This window comes from Petaurus breviceps, unplaced genomic scaffold (assembly GCF_028583685.1).
Source record: "Petaurus breviceps papuanus isolate PSGF00001 unplaced genomic scaffold, PetGlider_PUasm1.0 91041, whole genome shotgun sequence".
Lineage (NCBI taxonomy): Eukaryota > Metazoa > Chordata > Mammalia > Diprotodontia > Petauridae > Petaurus > Petaurus breviceps.
In genome coordinates, this window is record NW_027187400.1 from 21,046,254 (window position 1) to 21,065,442 (window position 19,189).

Below are 19,189 nucleotides of genomic sequence, written 5' to 3' on the forward strand. Positions count from 1 at the left end.
TCCTGTGTTCTAAGGGTCCTCCCAGCTCTGACATCCTGTGTTCTAAGCTCCCTCCAGCCCTGGAATCCTCTGATTCAGTTTCTGGGTATCCAGGAGTGTCACTCTGGCAGCTCTGAGGTGGGAAGGTAACTGGTTTCTCCCAGAATGATTTCCTTCTTCAGATGATTCCTGGGGGACCTGTCTCCTCCCACCCTACCCCATCTTCCTAAGCACTGGCAGTCAAGAATTCCTCTTGGATCCTGATTCTCTAGACAGACTTAGTGATCTTCTTCCAGCATCTTCATACGGCTCAACTTGTTCTCCAGATCCTGCTCGTAGCCCACTCCCCAACCCTGATGTCATTCACCGCACTCAAGAAGACATATGTGTTACATAAGGGGGCGTCCTCTCTTATCCTTCGGGCCTCCCTTTTCTCATCTGTAAAATGAAGGGGTTGGAACCAGGTGGCCTCCAGATCAGGGTGCAATTTCAAGGAAATTCAGTCACTGAAAATCCAGGGTAATAAGGACAGCAACATATAAGCCAGGAAAGAGTGACCATTTGCTTGGAAAAGGAATGTCACTGAATCTCTTTAAATTGTAGCCTCTAAAGAGTTTTCTTGGATATTATAAATTCCTGATAGAAACTCTGAGAGTGAGGGCAAGGAAAATTTAAGGTTCAAGGATTAGGAGTCACAGCTTGGCTGAAAATAGTAACTGACATTTATAGAATGTAGTATAAAATTTGCCAGGTATTCAACACACATTAGCTCATTTGAACCTCAAATTGACCCAATGACATGGGTACTCTGGGTACTATTATTCTGCATTTCACAGAAGGGGAAACTGAAGACCAGAAATGTGAAAGTGACTTGCTGACAGTCACATGACTAAAAAGTGTCACAAGTGAGATTTGAACCCAGATCCCTCCTGACTCAAAAAGTGTAGCACTCTATGTACTCTGATACACTTTTTCTGAGGCCCATGGATTGATTTCTAACTTGTTTTTTTAAAAAACAATAACACAACTTGGCTAACTGTATTTCATTATAACCAGTTTCTTCTGTAATCCTATGCACTTTATTTTTTGTATATGAAATATGATTCTGAAATTCATAAAACATTATTTTAAAGGCTTTACTTGGCTGCCAAAGGCGTCCATGACAGGCGAAGGGTGCAGAACCCCCACTTCAGAGTCTGTGCAGCTGGCCCTGACCTCATTTCAGATCATCACATGTGGGTGAGTGTCTGAATTCCAATCCCATTGCTGCCAGACCCCCTACTCCGTAACCCACGAGTAGCAGGATGCATTTTTATGTCTGTGCAATGTGGATGTTATTCTGAAACTGTTTTGAATATTTAAACATTTTGTGGTTGAACTTGCAAAAAAGAGGGAGGGAACCCTAAGGCCTGTGTTAACCTAAATGCGTCATCTTCCTTCTGTAGAGTCTTCCTGGCAGCTTTGGAAGCAGACCTGTTGTGTTCATCAATAGAACATGGGAGTGATTTTTCGGTTACTAAAAGATTTCCGAAGTCTGATGGCCTCTTCAGCCCATCCAAGTATAACAAATCAGGCTGTGAAGATGAGAGATCAAACAGCCCTGAAATAATTTGTTAAGAGTTTCTATGAAATAAAATAGCTGATTTGAATTTGTTTCCTTTAAAAGGCTTCTGGTCATCTCTGGCTTGTTCTAGTTGTTTGTCTGGTTTCAGGATGACAAACAAAAACAATACTCATAGACTTCCCCATTTCCCTCCTTCCCCCTATGATTAAATGCTGGAGAAAGGTCAAGAACATGGGATAAAAGGCTGCCTCCAAACATGAGGCCTTTCCTTATGCCTTTGGATGCTAGCTTCTCCCCACCCCAAAATTAACTTGTACTTATTTTGCATATATTTAAATATATTGTCTTCTTCAGCAGAATACAAACTTCTTTAGGGGCAAGATCTTCACTTTTATCTTACATAATCTGCACTCAATAAAAGCTTGTTGAATTATTTGATTGCAAACAATGTAATTTCTAAGGTAATCTTTAAAGCTGAATTCCTTACATATGCAAGTTTAAAAACATCCCTGCCCTCCAGGTTACGCAGCTGTCAATGTCCCTCAGAGGGCACTGACTCAGTGAGTGGGAGCCCTGACGGCCCCTTTTTCATTTTGGAAACATTTGGGACAGAGTGAGCTTCACAGAATCAACAGGTGTGAATGGCTTGTGATCTGGATCAAAGAGCTCATTCATTACATTATCCTTCCTCCCAAGTCTCCCCTCTTCTAAACTTCCCCATGACTATTGAGGCCACCAACATTCTTCTAGTCTTCTAGTTATTCTAGACAACCTCAGTGCCATCCTTTACACTCTCATCCCACATATACAATCTGTTGCTTAGTCACTTTTACCCTCATGTCTCTGGTATCTTTCCCCTTGTTTCTATTCATAGAGTCATTGTCCTAGTTCAGGTCTTCATCATGTCTTGCTGTAGTGCCAATATAATATCCACAGCACCAACAGTCACTATGCATATGCTGGCATAGTGCTCGATCACAAAATGTAACAGACTCTCCACATATAAGACAGAAGCAAAACATTTATTCAAACACCAGAAAACCAAATCCCAACACCAGGAAATTGAATCCATCATAGCAACATAGAAGTTAATGCACCACAACGTAGCAGAGAGCCACACCATGCATTAGCCTTCCCACAAACGAACACAAGGCTAGCTTTCACAGAAGGTGGCAAACACCAACATTTACTCACAAGACTAGTTGTCTTCCTTGAATGCATCCTCTCCTCCCACTGTGTCTCACTACACTGACTCCCAACTTCCTGTGGGCTCTGCTCCACCCTTCATAGAACGCCTCCCACCAGAGGTTCCATGTGATTACATTCAGCCTATTAGGGGGTAGGGTATATCTTCAAAGCAGGGAAGGTCTTCAAATCCCTTTAGGCTTACTAAGGGCAGGGAATATTTTCAAATTCCCATTACCATCACACTTGTCTAGACTATTGTTATAGCATACTAGTTTGGTCTCCTTGATTCTAGTCTCAGCCTTCTGAAAGCCATCCTCTGAACAGCTTTCCAAGTGATCTTCCTAAAATCTACGTCTGACCACATCATTCCTTTCTTCAATAGACCCCAATGTTCCCTATTGTCTCCAGGATCAAACATTATTTTATATTTATTTCATTCTTTTAGATTTCTACTTTTTGTGAAAGTTTTATAATGTATATAATTTGTAATATATATAATTATATGTATAACGTGTTAATGCATCGTGTAATACATGTAATATATAATATATAGAGTATATAATGGATATAATTAGTATAGTAGTATACATATATATGTAATTTAAAATAAATATATGCCTATTGGGGATTCATGTTCAAAATTTGTTTTTTACTACTAGGAGTGCTTCATCACCAGTTAGCCTTTTCGTGAAGACTTCCAATGCTAAGAAACCCATTGTTTTTCTTGGGACTAGAGTTCTGTAGGAATATTCACAAAATGTTAAAAGCCCTGGAGGAACACGGTACAACTCTTTCCCTAAAATACTTATCCTTGCCATGCTAATTTGCTATGTCGTGCCTCATTAACACAGCCAGCAAACTAAGGAAGCTGAAATGGTCTATCCACTATCCTCCATACGTGACATTTCATTTCCTGCTGCACAAATTCTCCCCTCACCTCAATCTCTTGGAGTCTTCAGTTCTTTTAAAGGCTTAGCTCAAATAGCATGGAGGCATGAGGCTCTTCCTAAGCCCTCCCAGTTGTGTTCTCCTTTGATCTCTGAAATGACTTCATTTTTACTTTGAATATATTTTTTTTGTATTGGCTTATCTCTGTCAACATTGTTTCTCCCAGTAGAATGTAACATACTTTAGGAAAAGGACTATTTTATTTGCTTAGTGCATAGTAGGTCCTTATTGCTTGTTGAAATGAACGGCTTTCTAAACTATATCAAGAAGTAAATTTCCACAACGTCATAAGCTCCTTGACCTCTCTGGGACCACTCAGTATAGGTTCTTTATGCTCAGTTAGACTTTCATCTCCATTCACTCAATCCAAAAGTATCAGTATGGTCAAAGTTCACTTATTTGCTATTGAGTAGGTTTCCATAAAAACTTGGGAGATATAAGACTTGGTTCTAAATGTCAAGTCTCTTGCATCCTTGACTGTACCTCATAGGCTGGACCAGCCACATCACAGGGGTCAGTCATTGCTCTCTGATGGGTTGGCTTTGAGTCCCCTAGAGTCTTGGTACAAGGAACACCCTTCCCTGACTGTGGCTTCCAGGCTGACCACTGTCTCCAGACCCAGAGCTGTGGTTGCTAATGGTTCTGGATAGGGCCTCAGGCTTCACCTTTACAGTATTTCAGCAGATTGTGGGTAAATGACCACATGAATCAAAAGTACTTTTATGGCTAATACAGGCAACTTCCAAAGAGCAGCATGGATACAATGGACTTTGGGGATGATCCATGGAAAATCCATGGAAAAAGCCAGCCCTGGGCTGGCTAACGGCTTGGTCGATGTTCTGGGAATGCAAATTTGTTTTGATTTTAGCCCAAGTAAACTTGGTTCCCACAAATCACACAGTACATCCCATTCACAGATTCACAGCATTTCAGAGTTGGAAGGGACCGCAGAAGACATGCAGTCCAACCCAAGGATAGCGGTTGCCCACCTGTGGCTGGTAAGGATGTACTGCAAGGAGTGTACCTTGTATATATTGCCAAGAACTTCCATTCTGACTCTTATTTAGAAAATGGCCCTTATGTAGACTGAATACACAATTCCTCATGCAGGAACTAATCTTTGTTCTTGAAATGTATGTCAAAGCTTCTGTAATAGATAAATACAAATACATTTTGATCATTACTGAATTTGTAGCTTTGTCATGATAACAATAACAAGGCATTTATGGGTACTCTAAAGATGGCAAGGCTCTTTACATATGTTGTCTCACTTGAGCCTCACAACAGCCTTAAGATGTAGATAGTACAAGCAGCATCCCCATTTTTCAGATGAGTTAACTGAGGCTTAGGGAGGTTGAATGATTTGCCCATGGTCACAAAGTTAGAAAGTGGGAGAGACCACATTCAATCTTGGGTCTTCCTGGCTCCAAATCCTATACTTTTTCTACTACTTGGCTATACTGCCATTATGTATGGTTTTTCTTTTTTTGGAGGAGGGAAGGCAGGCAATTGGGGTTAAGTGACTTGCTCGAGGTCACACAGCTAGTAAGTGTTAAGTATCTGAGCCCAAATTGGAATTCAGGTCCTCCTGACTCCAGGGCCGGTGCTCTGGTCACTGCACTACCTAGCTGCCCCACGTATGTTCTTAATAAACATAATGATAATTGTTATTATCATCAATATCATTATTGTAGATATCATGTATAGTTCTTTAAGGTTTACAAAATACTCTACATATCTTATCTCATTTAAGCCTCAGAACAGCCTTCTGTGGGCCATCTTCCAGATGAAGAAACTAAGGCTTACAGAGATCAGGTGATTCACTCATGGTTCTAAAGCAAGACAGTAGCAAGGCTAGATTTTAACTCAGGTCTTTTTTTTTTTTTTTAAAGCAATCGGGGTTAAGTAACTTGCTCAAGGTTACACGGCCAGTTATTTCTGGGTGTGGTGCTGAGTATCCGAGGCCGGGATTTGATCCAGGTCATCCCAACACTGGAACCGGTGCTCTTACTCGCTGAGCCACCTGGCCGCCCCTAAGCAATTGGGGTTAAGTAATTTGCTTAAGGTTACACGGCCAGGTGTTTCTGGGTGGGTACTAAGTGTCTGAGCCCGGGATTCGATCTCCAGGTCTTCTCAACACTGGAGCCGGTGCTCTTACTCCGCTGTGCTACCTGGCCGCCCCCTAAGTCAGGTCTTTCTGACTCCACTACCTGAACCCTTTCCACTACACCATGTTACCATGATGCATTTTATTAGCTAATAGATAATAATTTGATATTGATGGATACTGTTGCTGTTCATCCTTCATACTTGTAGAGGATCAATGACATCAGAATGTTGAGGTCAGAATGGTAGTAGTTTGTCTTTGATGCTTGTAGAGGATCAAAATGACATCACTATGTCAGAGTCAAGGTAGAGTGTGTCCAGCTGGGGCTGATCAGATCAGCATCAGCTTGGAACAGTCTACCACAGGTTGGGCACTAATAATCCATATGAACATTTGAGATGGAGATGTCTATAAATCTGTGCATCTCACATTTCTTTTGAGCGACTACAATTCTGCTTTACTAAGAGAGCATAGCACCTTCTTTGATGTGAGCACCATACTAGGGGTCCTGTGTTGGCATCTTCCATGTCTCACAATTGATTTCAAAGTTCTTCAGAGAGACCTGGAGAGTATCCTTGTATTTTTTTTTCTGACCTCCATGTAAGCAAGTAATTTATTTTGCCAGGTGATCTTCAGAATCTTCCTAAGACAATTCAAATGGAAGTGATTCAGTTTCCTGGCCAGGCACTGGTAGACTTGCCTTGGTTTACTAATAGAACAGCTTTTGCCATGTGGAGATATGTGAAATCTGTTTATGTTTAAAAAGAGATCATATTCAAAAAGGTTGAGAATCCCTATCATCATTTGGATTGTTTTCAATCTCTTTCCTTTGATACTGCTCCTTGAGGAGTATGAATAAGTGAGAGTTGACAGGGTTACTTCCCCAGAATCAGCTTAATGAAGAGTGATGAGAAAGCAGGACCCTGGTCAGGTCATATTTAGAGTATTGTGTTCAATTCTGGGTACCACATTTTAGGAAGGACACTGATAAAAGCCAGAGAGTGCCATAGGAAAAGTGCTGGCTTTGACATCACAGGACCTGGATTCAAATCCTCATTCTGCTGCTCATTACTTGTGTGATCTTGGGTAAATATCTCCACCTTTCTGGGTCTCAACTTCCCCATCTGTAAAAGCCGATAATCTTGATGCATGTCTGACATCTGTCATGCTGTCACCTCAAATTCACCAAGGGCCAAACCAACCACACACTTTGTCTCTTCCTGTGTCCCCACCAAAACTTTCTCTTGCTGAATTTGATAGTTTTGTAGTTAATGATACCACAACCTCTACCCCACCCCCAGCCCATCTACTCTCAGTTACTCTGGGGGTTGGGACTTGATGACCTATAAGGTCCACTTAAACTCTAGACTAAAATTCTCCAGAGAAAGACAAAAAGCACAGTAAAGGATGTCTATTTCATTTCAACTGAAGGATGCTAAAAATTTCAGTCTGGAAAGGAGAAGGCTCAAGGGAAAACTGGAAGCCGTCTTCAGTTCTTTAGAGGGCTGTCACATGAAAGAGGGAATCGGCCTGTCCTATTTGGCCTTCAGAGGCAGAACCAGGAACAAGGGGTAGAAAAATTGGGCTTGACAGAAGGGAAAACTTCCTTGCAATTAATGCTGCTTCAAAGTAGAATGAATTTCCCTGGGAAATCTTTGAGTCAGAAGAACATACATTTGGAGCAAGATGAGACATTGGAGGTCATCTAAGCCAACCTGTTCTTTTTGCAGATGAGGCAACTGATGTGAAGTAATTTGCCCAAGGTCACACAGGTGATAAGTAATAAAGCCAAGATTTGAACCCAGGTGTTCTGGCTTTAGTTTTATAGCTTTTAGCTTCTTGAGACGACCCCCTCATTGGAGATCTCAAACAGAGGCTGGATGCCTACTTTGTTGGGTTTGTCATAAAGGGGACTCTCCTTCAGATAGATAGAAATTAGACTGTGTGGCTGCTGAGGTCCTTCCAACTTGGAGTACCCTTGAGCCTTTACACGTGGAGATCAGCTTTCTTGCCCAGCTGTTTGACTGGTAATAGGAAGCAACATGCCCACACATGGTGTTAAGTTTAATCAACCGCCCATGAGCCCAGTCAGACAGCTGTCAGAATCCTCTACGTGCCTACCATGTATGCCTCCTTCAAGAAATTCAGTTGGTGCCACGTCGGAGCTAAGGGGCACAGGTGAGGCAAACATCACCACTGCTGGGCACGTCTCTGGTCTTTCTAGAATCTGCAGGTTTGGATTTGGTGAGGCTTCCTGTAAGGGTCCAGGGCTGGGAGCAGCCATAAAGAAAGCCTCTGATGAATGTTATTCTGAGAACAATTCCATTGACTTGTTGGGTTAAAACTTTTTTTTTGAATGCAGAATGAATGTTTTCACCTTTATTTTATATCCACTACCTGCTTTTGAGCCTTACAAGGACCATGTGAGGCAGGTATTCCAAATACTCTCATTTTTAATATCCTATCATTGCTATCATTAATATATTACTATTATTAATACTCTCATCATCATCATCTCAGTGGTACAGTAGAGTATTGGTTGTTGTTGTTCAGTCACGTCTGACTCTTTGTGACCCTGTGGACTACAGCATACCAATACTGTCCTCGAGGTTTTCTTGGCAAAGATACTGGAGTGGTTTTTCCATCCTTCTTCAGTGGATTAAGTGACTTGCCCAGGGTCACACATCTGAGGGCACATTTGAACTCAGATGTTCCTGACTCCAGGTCCAATGCTCTATCCACTGAACCACCTACCTGCCTCTGCAGTTGGGGAGTCTTGAGTTCAAATCTTTTCTAGCTGTGTGATCTTGGGCTAGTCACTGTATTTCTCTCAGTCTCAGTTTCCTTATTTGTAAAATGGGAGAATAACAGCACCTATCTCCCAGAGTTGTTGTGTGGTACAAATAAAATAACACGTGTAAATATTTTGCAGGTGATAAAACACTCTATAAACATTAACTGTTATTATTACTTTGTTGGTGTTGAGTCATGTTCAACTCTTCGTGATCCTATGTGGGCTTTTCTTGGCAAAGACACTGGAGTGGTTTGCCATTTCCTTCTCCAGTGGATTAGGCAAACAGAGGTTAAGTGACTTGCCCAGGGTCAGCTAGTGTCTGAGGTTGGATTTGAACTCAGGTCTTTCTGAGCCACCTAGTTGCCTCTGTTATTATTACTGCTATTATTACAATCCCTAGTTTCCCTCAAAATTCAACTCATGTACCGTTTTTTATAAGAAGTCTCTCCTGCTCCAAACACCCCAGTTGTCAGTACCCTCAACCCCTAAATTGTCTTGTATTTACTTCATTTAGATCTCTCTATGTGCATGCTGTCTCTCCCAATAAAACGTAAGCTTATTGAGGGCAAGGACTGTGTGACCCTGGGCAGGTCACTTAGCCTCTAATCCTTGGTTTCTCCATCTGTAAAATTGGGATCTACCTCAGAGGGTAGATGAGAGGCTTAAAGGTGATAACATCCGTAAAGCACTTTGTAAGCCTTAAAGCGTTGTGGAAGTGGCGGCTATTACTTATTATTATTCTCATTTTGTCATTCTATCCTCAATATCTAAGACAGTGCCCACAATAGGCACTTCATAAATACGGATTATTTTCATTTTACAGATGAGAAAACAGAAATTAACTTGTCCAAGGCCCGTGGCTGAGAAGCGTTTCCAATGGGAATTGTCAGAGGGAAGGCAATGGGGTACAGTGGCAAAGAACACTGGGGGACTTGTGTCTGAATCTCACCTCTGTGTTGCCTTGGGTAAGTCCCTTAATCTCTCTAGATTTCAGTTCCCCATCTATAAAATGAAGGGGTTGGAACAGATGACGTTGAAGATCCTTCTCAGCTTTAGATGCGTGATACTATCAGATTCCTAAACTATCTGGCTCCTGGCTTGGGGAACAAAGGGAAAACAGAATCCTTATAGCTAAAGTTAGGACATATCAAAGAATAAAAAGGCATGTGTCAGGTGGTGCCAAGGAATAAGAGATTTGGATTTAAATTAAATTATTCATGGAGCATCTCAATTCTCCTACCTACTAGCTGAGTGACCTTGGGCAGTTTACTTAGAATTCAAGAGTCTCAGAGTGGGAAGGGAGCTCCAACGTCTTCTTGTATAGCCCTTCCCTGAGTGAGAATCCCTTTTAGAATGTCCCTGCCAAGGGGTCAGTCACTCCTCCAAGGAAGCCAAGGACCTCCCAAGCCAGCTGTTTCCACTATGGGACACATGACATGTCTGATGGTACCAACAAGCTGAGCCAAACTTAGGGCTCATGGAGACCCCCTCATGAGTGAGCTATGCATACAATCTGCCGAGGCTGAGTCCATTCCACTTTAACAGACTCAAGCCTTGTGCTCTTAAAACATAGAATGCCAGAGCTGGAAGGGATGCGAGACATCACTGAATCTATCTCCCTTATTTGACAAAGGAGGGAACTGAGGCCCTAAAGGTCCTACCACAGAGCTGAGAATGGATTTCAGATCTCTGGCCTCTCAGATCAGAGTCCTTCCCATGGAACTATAACACTTCTAACTTAAGGAAGTGGGTCATGATGGTGGCAGGATTTCAATGAGAATTTCTAAAGTTTTGGGGAGCTCCTGAATTAGATATTATTTTTCCACTAGGAAAGAAACATATGAGAATGTTCTGTTGCCAGCTGAGTCTCATTTTGACACTTGGGTGAATTTTTTTTGCTGCTACTTTGCCTGATTTTTTTTGCTGCTACTTTGTTATACACCATAACAAGAGAAAAACCTGCTGCTCCTTGATAACAGGATATACCTTGGGCTTACTGGAAGTCATCTGAGACTCTATTACACCTCAGAGAACATGTTTAAAAAATGTGTAAGATGAGGATTGGAAAATACCTGGCTAAAAACGAGATCTTGGAGGCTCAGAATTTGTCCTGACTCGATATGTTCTAACACCCTGTGACTTTAGTATCTCCCCCCTGGTCACCATTTTAAATTGCAGTTTTCAGGTGGAAAAGTCCTCAGAGGTCATCATATACCTGACAAGTGCTAGCCCAGGCTTCTAAGACCACCCAAGGAAAGGCAACCTATCACCCCCTGAAGCAGCCTGTCCCTCTTCTATAGGGAGCCTAGTTTTTGCTGATATCAAGCATAAATATGCTTTTCTAAAACTTTCACCTTTTATACCTAATTCAGAAAAAGCCTATTCCCTCTTCCCCACAGCAGTCCTTCAGACACTTGAAGACAGCAGGCAAGTCCTCCCTATGCCTTCTCTTCTCCAGGCTAAACATCCCCAATTTCTTCAACTGATGCTCCTCTGGCATGAAGCTAAGGCCTTTCACCATTCCTGACTTCCTTCCTCTGGAAATTTGTTAATTTATCAGTGTCTTTCCTAAAATGTGGCACCCAGAACTAAACACAGCAATCCAATATGATCTAGTGTAGGGAGAAGACAAGGGGACTGTGCTCCCTTGTTCTGGATGCTGTAATTCTCTCATTTAAGTCACAGTTGCTGTCTTAACTGCTCTACAGTACCATTGCTCATACTTTACAGAAGAGGAAACTGACGCCCAGAGAGAAGTGACTTGTTCAAATTCACCTCAATCATAAGTTGCAGAGTCATTTAAAGTCTGGTCTCTGACTCCAAATTCTAGGTTCTTTCCATTGCAACACACTGTCCCCATTCCTGGGCCATATCAACTCCGAGAAAGTTGAGTGGGAGCCAGCATTCCTTGTGTTTCAGTAATTCCTTCACAGGTACTTTGGCAGAGAAAAGCCCTTTTGGATCTGATCTTACTTTCCACCAAGTCAGCCTGCAGACAGGCTGGACGCAAAAGCCGGAGGACGAAGGTGGTTTGGAATGTTCAGAATGTTGCTGCGTGTCCCTGAGCTGAGCTTGGCTGGTAGCCAAATCTGCGCTGTGAGCTAGGTTGGATGCCGTTAATACTGCTGCAATAATTTAGTATTATTATTATTAATACTAATAATAGCTAACATTTATGGAGTGCTTATCAAGTTCCAGGCATTTCACAAATTATGATCTCATTGGATCCTTACAACAACCCTTGGAGGTAGGTGCCATTATTATCCCCATTTTACAGTTGGGGAAACTAAGGCAAATGGAGCCCCCCTATGTATTGCCAGTTCCAGTTACAAGAGCTTCATAGATTTAGACTTGGAAAAGATCTTAGAAATCATCTAGTCCAGCCCCCTTGTTATATAGATGAGGAAACTGAGTCCCAGAGGAGGCAGTGACTTGCCCAAGGTTACACAATTAGTATGTGCCTGAGATGGGATTCGAACCCAGGTCTCCCCAATTCCCAATCCAACATTCTAGCCATTACTCCACATGCCCATCAAGTGACTTGCCCATTAGGACACAGCTGGTAAGTATCTAAGATTGGATTTGAACTCAGGTCTCCAGGCCCTATCCACTCTATCCATTGTGACACTTAACTACATTGTTGTTGATTGTTGTTTGTTGCTGCTGTTTTCTTCAGCTGAGGGATGGCTCTGCCATTCATTGTCTGCATGGCATTCCAGAAAATTACTACTGTTCTCTGGGCCTCGGGTACCTCCTTTGTAAAATGAAGGAAGAGAGTTGTGCTAGAATGATCCTTAGGCATACTATATGGGAAACTGTGGAAGGAACGGAGTTTGTTTAGCCTGGAGAAGACTCAGTAGGGACAGGATAGCCTTCTTCAATGGCTGTCACCTGGAAATGGTGCACTTTCCTTGCCTGGAACTCAGCTTACCCATTTATCAAATGGGAACAATCATCCCTGACCTGAAAACCTCACAGGAGCATTCTGAGGATAACAGCTAGTTATCCTTATATATCCTGTAATAGCTAGTCCTTTGGACTAGGAACCAGGAAGACCTGAATTCAAATCTTGCCTGTGACATTTACTATCTCTGTGATACTGGGCAGGGTAAGTCACTTAACCTCTGCCTGCCTCAGTTTCCTCATCTGTAAAATAGGGGTAATCATAGTACCAACCTCCTAAGGTTGTTGTGAGGATCAAATGAGTTTACACTTTGTCAGTCTTAAAGAGTCTATAACTATCAAAGTCCTGGCCTTCTAAAACTCACTTCAAACAGAAATCCTCATAAACAACTTGCCTCTGACATATTTTTGTTAAAAGGCCGAGTACAGTTAATGTAAGTAAAGCACTTTGCAATCATTAATGTACTATGTAATCCTTCAAAGACCAGCCTATGTCCTCTCCTTCAAGAAGCCTTCCCTCACCGTTCTAGCTCAGTCTGGTCTGTCTTATCTCTAACTTCCCATAGCTTTGGGCATCGTCTATGCCAAATAATTTAATTCTCACCTATAGATTGTGTATGTAGTTCATTAATATAAAAGCATGTGGCATAATGGCCAGAGTGCTGGAGTGGGAGTTAGGGAGACCTAGGTTTGAATCCTAATTCAGACACATACTAGTTACATGACCTTGGACAAGTCACTACCTCCCTGCACCTCAGTTTCATCATCTATACAGCAAGAGAATTGGACTAGATGACCTTTAGAAAAGAAGGTCTTTTCTAAATCTATGAGTCTACTGTAAATGGAACTGGCAATACACAAGGTGCATTTCTCCTCATTGAGATGCTAGGAATTTGTTTCTGGGAGTCGTGATAATGTGGAATGGAAGTGTCTTTGAGAGACTATGGAACATGGGTGGATATTTTTATCTCATTCTGCTTTGCTAACCATGAAGTGAAGAGAAAGTTCATTGATTGGCTAGGGAGGCATTCAAAAAGGCCTATCAGCCTCACTCTAGGCTTTTGGGGCCCTTTTTTCTTGAGCTATGATCTTGAGGGGTGTCTTAATCTTATTGGGGATAAGAATCCCTGGGGACTTCTCCCTTCTGAGGGCATGTGGCCATCTGAAAGACCTCAATCCTTAGCCTCTGTGTTGGCTCATTTCTATTCTAGGGGAAAAGAGCAGAGCCTCTAAAAGACCAGAAAGACACCTTGGCATACTGGTCTTTGGATTTGTAGCCAATATGGCAGCAACACCCAAAGGAGTAAGGAATGACCTTCAAGAGTGACCTTCAAGACCCAGTCCAGTGGTAGCTTAAAAAGGGACTCATCTGATAGTAATGATGCATCTGGACATGAACTTGGGGGGAGCTGAGCTTTGTAGGAATTGAATTGAGAGTGAGCCTACTCCCTTCCTCCCCAGACTTGGGTAGTATGGGGAAAGTATGCCCCTGAAATACTGGGGGGCATGTTTGTATTTTGTTCTTGCTAGTTCTTGAAAGTAAATATCATTTGTCAAAGTTAATTGATGTTATATATGTAAGTGGAACTGGGGCACTAGTCACTGGTACCTAACGGTAGTTGGAACACCACTGGTGGGGGCTCTAGCCAATAGCAGTAGAGAAGAGAAACCCACAAACAACTCAGAGCTCTGGAAGAGAGAGCCAGAGCACCTGTCCAAGGTCCCACAGGTAGCAATGGTCAAGCCAGAAGTGTATCAGTCTAGAGAAAAGAAGGCTTGAGAGGAGACATGATTGTTATCTTGCACAACAGCTTAATCTCTTAAATCTAATTAAGGAGTTAGATTGGTTTGACACTAAAAAGAGTTGAACCCAAAGCCAAGGGTGAAAGTTTCAGAGGCAGATTGAGGCTCAATTTAAGGACAAAGCTTGTTACCCTTAGAGATGTCTGGAAGCAGAATGGTTTTCTTGGGAGCTGGTGATGCTCTCCCTCTTTGGAGGTCTTCAGGCAAATGTCGAATGGCAGCTTGACCATGATGTAGCAAGAATTCTTATTCAGGTATAACCTGGGTTGGATGGATCCCAAGGTCCTTTCCAACTATCAGATGCAATCCTCTCCCCCCATAGCACACTGCCTCTTACCATGTGTGTCTAATTTTCTTAAAGGGATTGGGATTTTTTCAGCGTAGGGAGTTTTTAGTGTAGAAACTCCCTCTACCAAGTCAGTTAAGTCCTAGGAAGTTGTCTAAGGCTCTGAGAGCTTAAGGGACATGCCCAGGGTCACACAGCCTATAAGTGTCAGTAGGCAGGATTTGATTCCAAGGTTTCTCAACTTCAAGCCGAGCACTCAGTATACTGCTCCAAGCTTCCCTTAGTTTTAATAAGGAAAAAATTAGATACATGTGTTTAGGATTTCAGGGCTGCTAGGTGGTACAGTGGATAGAGCATTGAGCCTGGAGTCAGGAATACCTGAATTCAAATCCAGTCTCAGATACTTATTAGCTGTGTGACCCTGGGCAAGTCACTTAACCATGTTCACCTCAGTTTCCTCATCTGTCAAATGAGTTGGAGAAGGAAATGGCAAATCACTGACCACTCCAGTACCTTTGCCAAGAAAGGTCCAAATGGGGTAATGAAGAGTGGAACATTACTGAAAAATGACTAAAGAAACATTAGGATTTCAGAAATATTTAGAAGCATTAGGTCCTAGGAGCTGGGGGGCCATCTGTAAATGTCTTGCCTACTTCAAACAGGACTGAGATGGTGTGGGACAGTGGAAAAGCCACTAGATCTGGAGTGAGATTTTCCATATCTGTAAAATGAGGCAGTGGGATTGGCTGGCCTCTGACATCCTTTCACCTCCTGATCTGAGGTCCTGTAAATTGTTGTAAACTGTTGTAATGGGATTCTTGAGAAGTTGGGAGATTATTGGTTGTGGGAACAGCCATGGCTCACTTGGAGAACCCTGATAAAGAACCACTTACAGACTGTCAAGTATGTTGGCCATGGGTGGGGCCAGGAGGGAGTCTGGGCAGCAGTTACTGAGTCCATTGGACACCTTCTCTACCCTTCCCTGGGCAGCCCCTCCCCCACAATGAGTTATAGCCTGGCATGCCAGCGTGCAGGAGCGAGAGAGTGCAAATATGAGAAATATTCTGAGATGAATCAGTGGAATGTAACGTCAAGTCCACTCTTCTGCCACGAGGACAGCAAAGAAGGATATGGAGATTGTAAGGGAATCTTGGATTACACAATAAGGTGTGTTCGAATTCCAGGCAGATCCGAGCCAATCTAACAAGCATTTGTTAAGTACCTACTGCGTGCAAGGAGCTGGGCTAGGTCCTGGGGATAAAAATGAAACTGAGGCAGATGCATGCTAAGTGAGTTGTCCCAGGGTCAGGAAGTGTTTGAGGCTGGATTTGAACCTGGGTCTTCCTGACTCCAGGGCTAATGTTCTATCCATTATATGATATTCAGCTGTTATTGCTTTTTCCAATTGTTCAGTCATTTTTCAGTCATTTGACTCTTCATGACCCTGTATACACATACCACACACACATACATGTACATACAGTCATGCACACACCACACACATTTGTACATATACACACATAAACAACATACCTATACACACACACTCCCTACCTAGCATCATATAGTGAAAAGAGAGCACTGTCTCTGAAGTCAAATGATCCTGGGTTCAAATCCTGCCTCTTACACTTATTATCTATGTGACCCAGGCCTGGCACTGTCCCTTTATGTACCTCAGTTTCCTCATCTGTAAAATGAAGCAGTTGGACTAGATGATCTTGAAGGAGCTGTCTGGTTCTAGATTTGCAGTCCTGTCATCCACCCATGCCCTCTCCCACCAGTTATCTTGTACAGAAATCTGGATTTCATCCACTCAATTTGCTTAAAGCACAGGGTCTTGATCTTGGGGAAGCCAACAGTCCCCTTCTCAGACTGGAATATTTTAAAATTCATAATTGAAGGAAATGTTAAATTTCAGTTAGTGGTTAGTGAAAATAAAGATGTCTTTTTTTCCATCCAAGTTCATGGACTACCTGAAATCCCTCCATTGAACCCAGTCTAAGAACCCAGGGCTTAAAATGGAGTCTTTTGGAGAGTTTAACCTAGAGGTGGAGACCACTGAGTCAGGAGTACCTGGGTCCAAATCCTGTCTATGATATACATTTGCTGTACGGGCCCAGGCAAATCACTTAGCCTTTCTGATTCTCATCCGTTAAAGGGACACGATCATCATAGTCCCTGTCTAAAAGAGTCATTGTGAAGGTCTAGTTCGAGAATGTTTGTGAAAACATGACTAATGTGGAAATGTGTTTAACATGACTGCACTTGTATAAACTATCAGATTGCTTGCTGTCTTGGGAAGTGGGGAGAGGAGGGAAGGGAAGGAGGGAGAAAACATTGGGAACTCAAAACCTTATGAAAATGAAAGTTGATAACTCTCTTTACATGTAATTGGACAAAATAAAATACTATTTAAAAAAGAAAAAAGAAAAGAAAATGTTGGAGAAGTGCTTTGCACAGGTTAGTTTAGGATTGTTTTCTCCTCAAGGAGAATCAGGGCTACCTCCCCACCTTAATAGCAGGCTTCTCGGTCCTTGGGAGGCATTGAAAGAGAAGCTACTAATGAGATATTATGTTTCTCATTTCTCTTCTGCTCTAGGGAAAGATGGGGCAGCTCCATGATTCAGTGGGCAGCTAGGTAGTACAGTGGACAGAGCACCAGGCCTGGAGTCAGAAAGACTCACTTTCCCAAGTTCAAGTTCTGTCTCAGACACTTCGTAGCTGTGTGACCCTGGGCAAGTCACTTAACCCCATTTGCTTCAGTTTCCTCATCTGTAAAATGGGCTGGAGAAGGAAATGGCAAACCATGACAGTATCTTTGCCAAGAAAACCCCAAATGGGGTCACAGAGAGTCAGATACGACTGAAAACGACTAAACAACGGAATGTGGCTGTAGTGGGTACAGCTGGAGTCAGGAAGACCCATGTTCAAATCCAATCTCAGACACTTACTGACTGTCTGACCCTGCAGCAGTCATGTAACAGCTGTCTGCCTCACTTTCCTCATCTGTAAAATGGGGGGAATAACAGCACCTACCTCCCAGGACTGTTGTGAAAATTGATTTTGATGATAATTGTGATGTATTTTACAACTTTGAAGCAAGAAAAAAATGCTGGCTATTGATATTACTACATGACAAAGGAGGAAGGAGTAATCACGGATAAATCAGCCCTTCTCTTAAGCAATATTGGCCATTCCCAGACTTAGTTTCCATGTGCATTAGGGCCCTTTACTCCTATTTGATTTCCTCCTCTCCCCAGTTCTGCAGACTGTCCCATTTGGACCAGAGGTTTGGCTTCTGATCCCCGAGGAAGACCCGTGAGGCCTGCTGCAGGAAGGGCCTGGCTCATTCCTCCATTCATACCTAACACATCCGCTAGGCCTGACCATGGAGCTAGGAGCACACGGAAGGAGTTCCAAGGGCCAGGGTGGAATGCGTTATTGGCAGGGTCTGGGGGGAAATCACAGGGAAATGGATTCACAGTCATGATTAATCCTGGGTGGACAGATACTAAAAAACATATGTGCCATTCTCTGCAAAGAAGCAACTGCAAAATCTGCTAGAATAAGTCAGCCTACTTCAGAGTCTGCTGTCCTCCTGGGACCTTCATTCAAGGTCAGGGTGGGGCCCCGATGATTTGGAGAAAAGCAGAAGACTTGGCAATAAGCCGATCTTTTGGGGAGAGTCCTCCTGCTCTGAATCTGCTCACACATGGTGTGCAACCTATGGTCCCTGGATTGCACAACTGGACAAGGAAACTGCCCGAGGGTGGGCAAGGAGACAGGAGAAGCAGAATGAGATTCATCACCAATGTTACCCTTAGTGGAGACCGCTCTGGCAATAGAATGGAGCTGTTCACCCGCGTTCAGGTTGGCTCATGCGATCTCCTGGGACAACTCCAGCCCCCCCAGCCCAGCAGCTGAGCAGACCTACACTCTATATTAGTCTCCTCATGTTTCCTTCTTTAGCAGCTGAATGCTGCTGCTTAGGAGGGAGCCTGAGAGGTTGTTTATAAAAGACCAGACTGAACACTACCTTTGAGCTACAATTTGCCATCTACTCCCTGCTCTCCCATGATTGCAGCTAGCTCTGCCCCCAGTCAAGAACAGAGGATGCCTCTCCCTCCCCTTCCTCTGGATGGAGCCTCGAATGTCAGTTAATTTGGGTGCCACCTACACGTCCCTTGTCTAGGGAGCACTGCACAGCCTAATTTGCACATTTTGCCTCCAAAAAAGAGATATAATTGAAATCAAGACTGGTATGTGTTCCGGGGGAAGCAAGGGCCCCTAAAAATAAAGCCAGTCATGTGGTACCTCTAAAGAGAGCTGGTCAGACACACTCTCTTTGAACCAAGCAGCCCAAGAACACAGTGCTGGGTGCTGACTGTAATTTTCTGAAGTCGAGGTATTTTTGTCCTTGCACAGAATTAGCGAAGAGAAGGAGAGGCCAGGTCATCCCCCACCCCTGCCCACCCAGCCTGCCCAGCAGGGTGAGTGCCTCCAGTGTTCTGTCTGCTTTCTAAAAGGGGATGAATGAGCTTCCTGTCTCTCCGTAGAGCAGCTGATGGAAAGAACACTGGGGCTCAGGGGCTAGGAGGTGGTCAGGAGGCCTGGACT

The 19,189-nt window shown here is 43.1% G+C and overlaps 1 protein-coding gene across 6 annotated transcripts in view; it reads right to left on the reverse strand.

The window, feature by feature from the left end:
* Nucleotides 1-19,189, reverse strand: part of PDPN (podoplanin) — a 46,052-nt gene that overhangs the window by 23,694 nt on the left and 3,169 nt on the right. Inside the window, exon 1 of one of the 6 annotated variants that reach the window (XM_069079139.1) lies at nt 2,738-2,814. The exons of the other annotated variants lie outside the window; for them this stretch is intronic. The gene's annotated coding sequence lies outside the window, so the exon portion shown is untranslated. Of the gene's footprint in view, nt 1-2,737; nt 2,815-19,189 lie in introns of those variants that run through there. 6 annotated transcript variants of the gene reach the window in all.